The sequence below is a fragment of the Mirounga angustirostris genome, unplaced genomic scaffold, assembly GCF_029215605.1.
Source record: "Mirounga angustirostris isolate CCGP_5_RB_7025 unplaced genomic scaffold, mMirAng1.0.hap1 SCAF_15, whole genome shotgun sequence".
Taxonomy (NCBI): Eukaryota; Metazoa; Chordata; class Mammalia; order Carnivora; family Phocidae; genus Mirounga; species Mirounga angustirostris.
This window is the reverse complement of record NW_026991723.1, coordinates 13,221,390-13,235,061: the sequence shown is the minus strand read 5'-3', so window position 1 is coordinate 13,235,061 and position 13,672 is coordinate 13,221,390. Positions and strand designations below refer to the sequence as shown.

General features: G+C 41.1%; 1 long non-coding RNA gene across 2 annotated transcripts in view; it reads right to left on the bottom strand.

The window, feature by feature from the left end:
• Positions 1-12,710, bottom strand: part of LOC135362638 (uncharacterized) — a 76,341-nt gene extending 63,631 nt beyond the window's left edge. For both annotated transcript variants that reach the window (XR_010407561.1, XR_010407560.1), the window contains exons 1-2: positions 12,604-12,710; positions 8,873-9,034 (exon numbers count right to left, since the gene is read on the bottom strand). This is a non-coding gene — a long non-coding RNA (uncharacterized LOC135362638). The remainder of the gene's footprint in view (positions 1-8,872; positions 9,035-12,603) is intronic.
• Between the last annotated feature and the right edge of the window lie 962 nt (positions 12,711-13,672).

Sequence of the window (13,672 nt, the reverse complement as noted above, 5' to 3'; positions counted from 1 at the left end):
CCACTTTCCTTTTGTAACTTCAGCACCAAAGTTAGGAAGAAGACCGTATGTAGATGGGCCACAATTTGGACTTAATAAGACCTGGACCAACCTAAATTAAGTCACCTGAATTCCTGTTCTTGGCCCTCTCTCTTTCTAAGCAGGAATCCAACCAGCTAGACGCGGGTGATGTGTTTAAAGAAATCCAAATGGCATAGGACATACTGGTAAACTCTAGGCAGAATTATAGATTTTCATGAGGAAGGAAGGGCCTCTTAACCTTTGTTTTTGGTTTTATTTCCTCCAGATTATCAGTTGTAAGTGTTGACACCTTATAAATGAAAACAAAAGCTCTCAGAGGACCTCTCCCACCACCATCATTTCTTCCTCAGTAGTCCCCACCCCACCGCCCTGAAGCCCTGGTCTCCATCTCCCTCTGAATTCCAGGTAGTTAAGGTGGTAGAAATAAGTGCTTTAGACCTGAGGCTGAGACTGGATGGTAGGTGTGGACCGGATGCATCTGTTACGCAACAGCAAGAAAGGGCACAAGGCAGTGAGGGGAAAACGTAAGACAAGTTAATTGCTGTGAATTACTGCAATTGTTAAACCAATAATAGAGTAATTCCTAAAACCTAGGACTCCTCGGGAGTTCTCTTTGTAACAATTCCACCCAAGGTACTAACACAGCACCTGCCTGAATCAGTCCTTTTCAAAGATTACTTGAGGTGTAATTTATATCTATTAAAGGAAAGGAAAAGTACGAAAGTGAAAATGGCTTATGGGCTGGTTTGGGGGCGGGGTGTGGTTTTACTTCATAGACGCTGCTTATGGGTAGTTTGGTCACCTGTTCTTACTAGTTTTCACATAAGTCTAGTTAAGGACTTAATGCCACTTCACTGTTCTGACATGTTGATGGCTAATACCCTGGCTCTAAGCATAATGCTGCAGGTCTATAGTACACACATTTAGTTTTATTTCCATTATTCCTGGCGAGTCAGTTACAACATGTGGATTTAAAAAAAAAAATGTTAACTTTCTTTGGTGGACTTTATATGTCACATTTTTATTTATTTGCACAGATATTATTAAGGGCCAACTTGTGCTTTCCCTATGCTAGGTGATAGTGACCTGGGCAGAAATAAGGTCTGGTCTTTGCAATCGAAGGGAAAGAGATGGGCAAAACTTTGGTTGCAGGACAAGTTTGAGTAAGTTCTAAATAGAGGCACAGGGGAACATGTGGTACCCACGGAGGGAGTTGACATAACTAGGAAAAAATCAAGAAAAACTTTGGAGAAGAGGAATTTTGAGCTAAGCTTTGAAGGAGTCAGGTTTTCCTGGGAAATCAAGCAGAAATGGAAAAGGACACTCAAGGCCTGAGAAAAAGGAGAAGCAAATGTACAGAGGTGTGAATGGCTTGGTTTGGTGAAGAGTGAGGGTCATTGAGGAGTTTAACAGTAGACAAGGCTGGAAGTGTGGTTTGGAGATAAGTCACACAGGTGCTTGAACACCGTGGTAAAACATTTATACAATAGAGGAGACCAGCCCATTCTTCCCTAAGGTTTGCGAACTGTGGTTTTCAACCAAGGTCAATTTTGCCCCAAAGGGACATTTTGCAATGACTGGAGACAGCTGTGGTTGTTGTAACTGGGGTTGGGGATGCTACTGGTTTCTAGTGGGTAGAGGCCATGGATGTTGCCAAGCCCCCTACAAGGACAGGACAGCACCCCACAACAAAGAATTATTCAGCCTCAAATGGCAGTAGTACCAGGGTTGAGAAACTCTGGTTTCAGAAGATATTTCTATGGTACCAGGGAAGATGGAAGAGGGAGAGGGGGCTGAGGGCAGAAAGGCCTGCAAGAAAATTCCAGTCACAGTATCGGAGCGGGATGACAAGACTACAGTAAAGCAGCAAAAGAGGGTTTGGTGCATTGCAAGGAATCCTAAGTAGACAACTTTGAGGAACTCAGACCCCAGCCAGTGACCAAGAGGAAACATTAGCGGTGTATCTCAGAGAGTCGTTCACAGAATCGTCTGTGGTTGTTACTTAAAAACTGAGATGGGGCGCCTGGGTGGCTCAGGGTTGGTTAAGCGACTGCCTTCGGCTCAGGTCATGATCCCGGAGTCCTGGGATCGAGTCCCACATCGGGCTCCTGGCTCAGCGGGGAGCCTGCTTCTCCCTCTGACCCTATCCCCTCTCATGCTGTCTCTCTCTCTCTCTCTCTCTCTCTCAAATAAATAAATAAATAAATAAAATTAAAAAAAAAACCAAACTGAGATGCTGGAGACCGCACCTTACTGACACCTTATAAATGAAAACAAAAGCTCTCAGAGGACCTCTCCCACCATGAGCAGAATCCATGAGCAAGAGACCAGCATGCACATTTTTCACAAGCTCCTGGGATAATTTTTCAGCAGGAGTTCCCCCTCAAATCCTTGATTGCTAAACTTGTTTTCTAACACGTCAAGGATGTTTATGATTATCTCCCAGATTGCCCTGATTTTTTTGAATCACTCAAATTAGAAGAATACATGTCCCCCCAGCTTGTGAAGCAGGGACATAGAGCAAACACAGTTAAGATGTTGCAAAAACAAAGGTATAGATGTGTCTTCTGTATACGGGAACTATTTGGGGTATTTGTATGAATACCGCATCTCTCCTGAAAGAAGGCACACCTTCACATTTCACATGCACACTTTGTCCCATGCTGGGGCCATTTGCTAGTCCTGCCACTCACATGCCTGGTCAGCACATTCTCAGATGAATGGTTAATTCAGTTCTGCATGCTCTCCCTGGGTCACCGCGTCCCAGGGGGAAATCAGACATTTGTCTTGCAGGCTTCTGGGCTATCCTAAACTTTTCTACCAAGAATATATGCCAACATGTTACCAGAGTTCTCTCCGAGTGGGAGTCGGGATTAGAGGTAATGGGTATTTTCTTCTTCTTGTATAACTATTTCCCAGAAGGCCCTCACTGAATCAGCACAGCTTTTGTAATACAGAAAGAACATACAAAACGAGTTGTCAGAAAGCAACTTGATGAGTTTGCATTTGGGCACCGTCCCTGCAAGAGATCACTGTAAACCATGCCCGAATACAGAAAGACACCCGGGGAAGCCCTTTGTTGTCAACAACGGCAAGGATGGAGCCCAAAGGGGATGGATTTCACTATAAATATCTGTCCCTATATTTCTTGAGATCCTTAAACTATGTTTTCCAATACAGTCCAGAAAGTAACTGCCCAAATGTTGAAAGTCATGTTCCTTTAGATTCGTCCCATTAAGTGAAATGTTGGGACAGGCAAGACCCATGGATGTCAGAGCGAACACTGTGATTCCAAGTGCAAAATAACAACTCGGATCCTGCCGCTGGTACAAACAGAATGTATCAGCTTTTTTGTACTTGTCCTTCAAATTAACCCCTTTCCAGAGATGAAAATACTCTCATCTTAGAAGCCAGCCAACTCTGCCTTCCACACAGAGAGGTGAGTATGATGTGTCTGGGTCAGAATCGTTGGCTTGAATCCTGGCTTTGCTAGTTGCTAGTGGTGTGACCTTGAGCAAGTCGTATCCGCTCTCTGAATGTCAGTTTCTTCCACCATGGCGCTCAGGTAGATCAAATGAGATGCTGCCCTTGAGAGCTGGATCTGTGACCTATGAAGAAATAAGGTTTTTTTGGTGTCTTTTGGCTTATTTGATTTTACTGGTACCTCTCCTAGCTGCACTAGTAAGAATACACTTAAGTTACTTCAGGAGAGCAGAAATTACTGTGAGCATAGAAATCGACTGGAATTGAAATGGGAAAAAGATCAGGAAGCAGGACTTTTCCCTTCAGAATCTCTCTGTCTTCTGTAGGCTACCTGGTTTCTCTCTCAGACACAGCATTTCTGCTTCTAACTCCACGGGTCCTATAGAGGACTCTGATGATGCATATGTTCCCCTTCTCCAGTTTCTACTTAGCCACAGGTGTTGTTGCCTTTTTGGAACTTTCTCTCCCTCAAGACTTCCCTGCATTAGTTCCCCATGGTTCCTGGCTCGTTTTTTTTCCAACTCTCTAAGTCCAGATTTCCAAGAAAAAGAATATGAATGATCAGCTTCTCTTTGGGGGCTAATGCATAAGTCAAAGGGAGTGGCCCACCTAACAGTTTTTTGCTGTGGAGTCAGGCACCATCACTGGTCCACTGATCTGTTCCGCTCTGACCATTGGGGCTGGGCCAGGAGGTAGTATCATAATAAAAGTGGCTACATGTGGACAGAAAGGCACTGACTGAGAGCTCTAGGAAGTATACTCGTGTAAACACTTGACTCTAACTCCTGGCTTTAGCACTCTTACATATGTATCCTTTTGAAGTTTCTTACCATTCTGTTCTGTTCTGTGATATAGGAACATACATGTCTAGGGATGTTGCCTTTGGGAATTGGGTCCATGGTTTACAAGGTCTGCAGTCTGGAAAAAAGTCACTACTCACTCAGGTTTCATTCTCCTTTGCTCTTTATGCTATCATAATGAGTTTCCATGACCTACAGCCAAGCATCCTTGCTAAGTCACTTGGTAGAATCTTTAAGGGATAACTTTATAATAATTCAATGTAGACCTCATGCGATCTAGAGAATGAAGTGGGAGACAAGGAAGTGGGATTGAGTTTTATATTAATTTTAAGGAAAGTGTTATCTCCCAGAATACTTAGCATTGCTTGGCAAGTTTGAGGTTTGGGGTGTCACTCTGAAAAAGTAAACTGCCTGAAAAGGCAATGGAGAAAAAATCCAGTATCCATCCCTGAGACCTGAGTCTCCACACCTGCAGTCTTGCTGATGTTCTAATATTCAGGGATAGAAGAGGGAAAAAAAAGAAAAAAAAAAAAACTGACTTTAGAAATTCATTTCCAGCCATTTCAAACAGCTTTGGCATTTCCTGTTAAGAAATGTTATTTATGTCCGCTTCCCCAATGTAGCATTTTCCACTGTCTGGCTGGTGACCCCGTTAGAAATATGGTAGACCAGCAGTCCAGCGGAATAAGGACTCTTTCTCTTCACGCATGCCACCAAATCAACAGAAGTCAGGACTGGGTCATGTTAACACACTAAGTTAATCTGTTTAGCCAACTGACTCGGGCTAAATGCTCTGTGTGGCCAAGAATCTATCAGATAATAAATCATCATTTCACTCATTGATACGATCTCTTTCCTCTGTTGATTCAGTCTTTTTACTAAAACAGCAACTTGACACCCCATCTAAGACTAACTTCCTGGAATTTGAAAGTTTGGTGATAATGTCATTTGCAAGCATACTTTATAATTATTTAAAATAATTCCTTAATTTGGTGCACAGACTGAGTGTCACAACAGTCAGATGCTGTACCAGTTGCTAAGGAATCATATGAGAGACCGGGCCTCTGCCCTCGAGGGACTTACAATCTGGACAAGGGGGTGGATGAAAAATTTTAGGGAAAAGTTATGACTAAGGTAGAAGACAGCCTGCTCTGAAGTGAATATTTGAGCTCAGGGCTCACGTTTCATGCGACTACATGTGTAATTGCTCTTGAAGCGAAGTGATTTACAGGTGCTAGGTTTGGGTGTCACTTGAGAGAAATGCACAGAACTCCAAAGGCCAGGCTCCAAAGGAAACTGCAGAAATGCAGAAATGGCCCAAAGCACCATTGTGATGTCGCCTTTTATTAGCCCACTGAGGAGATGTAATTATTCTGCTAAGTCTTTGTTTGCTATTTGAGAGCAACGAATTAAACCCCACTAATCTACCTTGCTGGATGGTACTTATCAAACCTAAGAGGCTTCAATTATCAACAGCTTAATAAAGTTACTAATCTGCATTAAATGAAATCCTTTGCAAAATCACGTTGAAACAATGCTTAAGTCATAATCAGCCTGCCTGGTGTCTACAGCCTGATGTAGCTGAGCCCCCAAAAGCACTGTGTAATCAAATTCCATGTTACTTAAGCTCAGAAAAATTCCCATTGGGTGTGTGTGTGTGTGTGTGTGTACTTTTTTTTTAGTCACGTTAATTTATAGAGTGCCTTTTTAATCCAAAGAAAATTGACATTTAGGTATAAGACAAACAAGAATGTCATTTAAAACTGCTTAAATTCAGCCACCTGTTATACAAAGTTTAACGGAATGTTTTATTTTGCATACAACAAGCTAGCACTGTAGCTAACAAGTCTTCATATGATACTCAGAGAATCCAAAGCTGTCAGCATGTTATCAATTTAGACCACAGTACCGTGGGAGGTAATAAGAGATAGGCAGTATGCTTTACGTTTGCAAAAGGAGAAACTGAGGCAATGGAGTGCTTTGTCCTCAGTCATAATCAGAAACACAAGCAGGCTATCATTGCATCTCTCTCTCTCTTTCTCTCTCTCTCTCTAAGCAGTCCAGGTAAGAGAGGACTGTAAGAACAGAATCACTAACTGAGTGGTTTAGCATTCACGTAGATATTCTCCAAATTACTTGTGTTGATGTCTGGCACAAAAGCTCAAGTTGATAGTAACAGTGTCTTGAGGAACTCATCAATCAGGCCTGAAGTGTTAAATAATGGGCAGAGCAGTACAGATGTGGGTAGGAATTGTGCATCTAAGAATACAAAGAAAGGGGGCCATAGAATTAAGCTGAACAAAGCACTTCAGGATGTTGTCCTCAATCTATGGACTAATTTATCATTTAAACCTGTCCAGGGCACACAGAACTCCACACATATGCAAATACCGACTAACATCCAGGCATTTAGGATTCTTGTGGAGCAATTTCATTTTTTTAGCATAGAAAATGCAGAACTTTCTTTGTTGGATAGAACAGAAGCTAGCAAGGACCCTCATTTAAAGGCTACCTAAGAAATAAAAGTCCTGATCTCTGTTATTTTGAATGACACCGACTAAAATTATTTTTCGGATCATCTACCATCAGCCCCTATTTTGTAAGACTTGAAAATTTTTGAGCAAAGGAGTGGTATAACATGATCTAAATTCAGTGGGAAAACATAATCGATGGGCAATTATACTACTTAACAAACAGCTGAATTTAAATAATGACATCTGTTGACACTAAGAAAAGACTTTGTGTACCTTCAAAATAACATGGCAATCAGAAGCCTTCCTAAGGTTTCCAAAATATTGACTTGGAGGCCCATGCATTCAAGAATGATAGCATGGACCCACTGTCCTTCGAATGTGCAAAGAAGCTATAATGCCAATCAAAGGAAGGGTGGAGATTTGATACATTTTAATGTATTTCTCTCTTTTCAGTGCTTTTCAGCATGTTTTCTGTAATGTAGAATTGGTGAAGCAGAACTTGGAGTGTGTCTACCAGATTCCAAAAACATAAAAAAAAAAAAACCCACCACGTGCCTGGGTGCATGCACGGCGTGCACGGACACGTGACCCCGCATAATCACTCAGCCACTTCAGTAGCGAAGCCTTAAGACTGACAGGTACATTTGGCCCAGTATTTCAGGCTCAACAGTTCCACTGGTGCAGAACAGGTTGGGAAGATAGAAGAGCGAGGTGTTCCATTAATGAATATCTTAAAGCATGCTTCATCCACAGTCGCTTGATCTTTTTCTTGATAACTGTGTAATATTATCCATTATTTTATTTATTTATTTTTTATTTTTTTTTAAAGATTTTATTTATTTATCTGAGACAGAGAGAATGAGAGAGAGAGAGCACATGAGAGGGGGGAGGGTCAGAGGCAGAAGCAGGCTCCCTGCCGAGCAGGGAGCCCGATGCGGGACTCGATCCCGGGACTCCAGGATCATGACCTGAGCCGAAGGCAGTCGCTTAACCAACTGAGCCACCCAGGCGCCCCTATTATCCATTATTTTAACAAATGTTTCTTGAGGGTCTATTAGGTACCAGGCACTGGGGTTAGGGAAAAGAGTAAAAAGGTAAGTAGATAATGGCCCCAGCCCTAAATGAGCATGAGGATATAGAATAACTGCATACCGTCAAGAAGGATAGAAAGCCTCAACAGGCAGGGAAGGAACAAAGTGCTTGTAAGCTCAGGGGAGAAAACACTTTCCATTGTAGAGATGGAAGGAGGAGAGGAAAGGAAAATTAAAGCTATATCTTAAAAAGTAGAACGCCTAAGAACAGCTCATTAGATTGAAAGCACCTCCCTGAAGTTAGAGAAACACTGAAGGACAAAAGTCAATTAATTCAAAGGAATGCAACAAAAATCACTGAAGTGCCTCCCCGATGCTAAGAGCACTAGTCCTCCAGACCCAGCCCCAGTTCCTCTCTTGGCCAAAAGTGACCCTTCCCTCCTCTGAACATCCCCGCTCAGTCTGTCTCTATGTCTCTTATGTCACTTACGCTAGTCCGTGCGCCTGCTTTCTGCTCCCTAGCTGTGTGACGTTGAACAAGGAGCCTGACTTCTACTGCCTCATTGTCCCTGTCTGTAAAACGAGCACGATAAAAGCACTTACTTCACAGGCTTGTTAGGTTCAAATTAGTTAACGTAAGGAAATAATTAGACCAGTGTATATATGCATATTGTAAGGGCTATAAATCTGCTACTATTGCTATTATTTTACGTTATTGTAGCTTTTCTTTCTTTCTTTCTTTCTTTCTTTCTTGCTTGCTTGCTTTCTTTCTTTCTTGCTTTCTTTCTTTCTTTCTTTCTTAGGATTATTTGGGAGAGAGAGAGCACGAGTGGGAAGGGGGCAGAGAGAGGGGGAGAGAGAGAATCTCAAGCGGACTCCCCCATTGGACGCAGAGCCCACGCGGGACTCAATCTCAGGACCCTGAGAGCATGACCTAAGCCAAAACCAAGAGTCAAATGCTTAGGCAACTGAGCCACCCAGGCACCCCTATTGTAGCTTTTCATCCATCTAATGGATTTCCCTTCAGAACAGCGCTTTTCCAGCTTTAATGTAAAGGAATCACCTGGAGATCTTCCTAAAGCTCAGGTGCACGTTCGAGGGGTCTGGAGTGGGGCCGAGGAATCTGCATGTCTAACAAGTTCCCGGATGCTTGCAGATGCTGCTAGTTCGCGGGCTACACATTGGGTGGGGCCTTCGGGTCCGTGAACTGGTGCTGGCCCACAACCTGTTTGTGAATGACGAGAGAAGTGCAAAAGCTGAGAATAAACATTCCGAAATTCCTATAGCAGTTTACCATTAGCCACAAGGTCCAAGTGCATCATTTCGTGGCATTTTACAAAACTATCAGTTTGTAATGGATTGAACGTTTTTTTAAATAATGATCCTTCACCGCAGATCGCTTGAGAAGCATCGTTCTAGCACACAGCATAAACCAAAAAGCGGATACAGGGTCTTTGTAAAGTTTTGTAGTTCCTCTGCAACTAAAACAGTTTTGCACGTGATCAGTGTTCAACAGATATTCTTGAATGCTGATGTAAATTAATTAAAAAATAAGTGAATGCAACTCTGATGGCCCATTTTCAGATTCTCCATACAATGGTTAAGAGTCAGAGCTCCAGGGGCGCCTGGGTGGCTCAGTCGTTAAGCGTCTGCCTTCAGCTCAGGTCATGATCCCAGGGTCCTGGGATCGAGCCCCGCATCGGGCTCTCTGCTCAGCGGGGAGCCTGCTTTTCCCTCTCCCACTCTGTCTGCTTGTGTTCCCTCTCTCACTGTCTCTCTCTGTCAAATAAATAAATAAAATCTTTAAAAAAAAAAAAAAGAGTCAGAGCTCCAGGTAGCATCAGCTTTAATGAAGTACAGTTAGCAAGTCCACAGCTAAGCTTTTGTTTACATTTTATTCTTAAAATGTTGTTTAAAGACTTCTGCATTAGAACTGTTAGCATAGAGAAATGTTTTCTCTACCTGGTTCTCTCTTGTGGAATATTAGATTTGCACATTTGTGAAATGCATGCCCTCTCTCATAATAATTCACTTTCAAATAACTTACCCTGGGATTTGAAATGGGACAAAATACATACACACGTGTGTGTTCATATGTGTCCTATACTTCATCATTGTTCTTCATTTACTGTGACCTCGGGTAGACTCAGTATTTAACAATAATGCACACCTCAGTATCACACGTGGTACTCAAAAAGGAAAAGGAAAAAGAAATACCTATTTGAACAGAAGAAACACAGTATTAGTGTGTGTGTGTGTGTGTGTGTGTGTGTGGAAATCAACTAGTACTACAGTCTATTACATGCCTTTACCTGAAGTGACAGTTTTAATGAATGGTCACATACCATATTTTAATACAGGGATAGCAGTCCAGAGTCAGGAATTTCATGTGAGTGTGTGTGTGTTTTATGACTTTCCTTTGCATTTACATCATGAGCTAGAAACAAGGTATCGTTCACCAGAGAGAAGTTAGTTTTTTACTAACTGTTGGAGAAAGGACTGAAGATCTCTTGCAAACTTAGGGTTTGGAGTTTAAGTTGATCAGTGAAACAGGGTACTTGGTTTCTGCTCCATGATTTCTCAGTGATTAATGACCTGACTGTACTTCCAAAATAGTTATCGCACGTATCCTTCATGTGCCAATAGGAATCTTAGGATAGATGACATTATCAAATTAAATCAATCTGTAGAGAATTGCCACTTACGAAAATTTACATTTGAAACATCGAATCATCCACAACCTCCTCCACTCAGGTCATGAGTATTATCTGTTTATATTTCCTCAAAAACTAATTCCAATTTAAGACTAACTTATATTATGGCATTTTTACTCTTCTGTCTCTTTATCTGGAGCAATCACAGATCTGAAAGAAGGTTGGTGTGGCTGCAGGTAGTGAGCTGGGATGTGAAAAGTATGCAAAGTTTGGGACCAGTTGAGGAATCTAAATTTTCTTCTAGAAGTAGTGAGAAATCACTGGATGATTTTTGGGGCCAGGGAGATGGGATGCCATGAGCTAATTCATTATTATTTTTAATATTATTATTATTATTATTATTATTATTATTATGAGAGAGAGTGTGTAGGGGGAGCAGGGCAGAGGGAGAGAGAGCATTTTAAGCAGGCTCCATGCCCAGTGCAAGGCCTGATGCAGGGCTCGATCTCACGAGATCATGACCTGAGCCAAAACCAAGAGTCAGATGCTTAACCAACTGAGCCACCCAGGTGCCGCAACTAATCTGTTATTTTAAATGGTCATCACTAAAAGTCTTCCATATGATGCCACAAGATAGAGTCATGATGCTATGCATTTGGCAAAACTCAGAGAACTGTACAATACAAAGCAGGAACCCTGATATAAACTGTGGATTTAACTGAATGAAAATGTATCAATGTCAGTTCGTAAGTTGGAACAAATGTAGCACACCAATGCAAGATGTTAAATAAGAAGGAAACCATGGGGAGAGGAGAGGGAGGGAATATAGGAGAACTCTCTGTACTTCCGCTCAATTTTTCTTCAAACCTAAAACTGCTCTAACAAAGTCTCTTAAATAAGAGGGGAAAAAAGATTATTGCTGGTTGGACAGTGAACTGGGGGGACAAATTAGGAACCTACCACAGTATGTTTTGTTTTTATTTATTTATTTGACAGAGAGAGAGATGGCAAGAGAGGGAACACAAGCAGGGGGAGTGGCAGAGGAAGAAGCAGGCTCCTGGCCCAACAGGGAGCCCGATGCGGGGCTCGATCCCAGGACCCTGGGATAATGACCTGAGCTGAAGGCAGACGCTTAACAACTGAGCCACCCAGGTGCCCCCACAGTATGTTTTTTGAAATAGATTTATTAGCATAACTTCTTTCAGAAGAAGAGTGCTATCGGAAATTCATTTTGGTATCAAACATTCAAAGATGGGAATTCTTGGGGCACCTGGGTGGCTCAGTCGGTTAAGCATCTGCCTTGGGCTCAGATCATGATCTCAGGGTTCTGGGATTGATCTCTGCTTCAGGCTCCCTGCTCGGTGGGGAGTCTGCTTCTCCCTCTCACTCTCCCTCTGTGCTCACTCTCTCTCTCACATAAATAAATAAAGCCCCCCCCCCAAAAAAAAGAGGAGAATTCTCTACATTGGTAAGGTGAGGTGGTAAGAAAATAGAGGAGAAAAAAAAATCACATTGCCATTCAATGTCACACAAATTGGAGGTTAAATCTGTATTTCTCATTACCTACTGTTTTTACACCTACTTTTGAATTTGTGTTCATTTCCATGTGCATCAAATTTAAATCAATATATTTAGAGAAAGCTAATATATGTATCTGTGTCTTCCAGGACCTAAAATCTTCCACAGAGATTTTATATTATACTAAGATAAGAATAAATCAAAAAGATAGAACTTAGGTTGGTAGTGAGTATGTAAGGGAATACGTTGACAGGATTTTGAAGCTAGGCCTAATGACCTTGAACTGTCTTAAAACTTTAGTACAACATAACCAGAGGCTGAATTTATGTGGATGGTTTTATTTCCTACCTAACAATCTAGTAATTTGACAGAGAAAGACGGCTATCAGACAGAAATACATTTACACTGCATTAACTTAATATCTAATAATTTTTCATTTCCAGAGAGTAATAGGAATAGCTTCGCATTTACATCGCTGCACCTGTTTGCTTATAACTTGCTTCTGATGATAAAAATGGGATTGATTTGATCTCAGCCTCTCCAGTTAAATAATTCTTGATTGCTAGGTTTTAAAAAGAAGAAGAAGAAGTACCAATCATTGGCAGTCTCTGCGTAGTCTCACCTGAATGATCACCAAGATTTGATTCATCATTTGGTGGTAGAGGAGAGCAAGAGAACACCAAGTTCTGGTCTTGAAAACTCTCTCAATGACCGAACTTAGAAATGTCAACTTATTAACTAATTGTAATAATGTCTTAATAATACTTGGAATCTTATTGAAACAGAATTAGAACTTCTCGTGTGTGCCAGATTGCTACACCAGGGGCTTTCTTAAGAATGGTTGGCATCTAGTGAGAATTCTTTCAGGGATTATTTATTAATTCAAATCTCCTTATGTACTTTGTCTTGGTAGGCACAAAACCTCGTGCTCTGCTACATTTTTGTTTGTTATCGAAAGAATAATGATTCCACAAATTTGTAAAAATTAAAACAAAAACACCTCATTTCAAAATGCCTCTGCACGTACTCTCTACACACTAATGAGAGCAGAGTTGTTGGGTTCTGATTCCCTGAATCCTCAGCTCTAAGAACTGGGGATGACCTAAGAGGTCACCAAGATGAAGTCACTTCCCCAAGGTCACATGTGTAGTTTTCAACAAGCCGTGGCTGGATTGTGTATCTCGGGACTCCTGACCAGTCAGACTTTTCTACTGGGCTCTGCCTTATAAGAGCTTTGAATAGGTAAAGAAAATCAGGGCTTCAGAAATAAAATCCCACAGCCAGATTTAAGTCTGTCCCTTGTGAGGGTACAGAGTTTGACCTGAGAATTGAAATCACTCCTTGATTAAGATAAATCAGTATCTCAAATAAACCAGAAGACTTTAAAGTAGCTAGGACTGATGATAAAGGAACTAAAAATAATTGAAAAATGTGTATATATACAAATATTTAGAAGTATATGTAAATGTTATATAATCTTACAAGTATATTTTTAATGTTATGAAATATATTTTATAAAGTATGTAAAATTAAAAACAAATATAAAAGTATGAGTACAGTATAAAAATAGTAACATAGAATGTAGAATATATTATGTCTTTATTATCAATATAAAAATGGAAATACAGACATATGAATATATATTTGGATATATCATAAATTTTATGTATCTATGTATTTATTCATATATC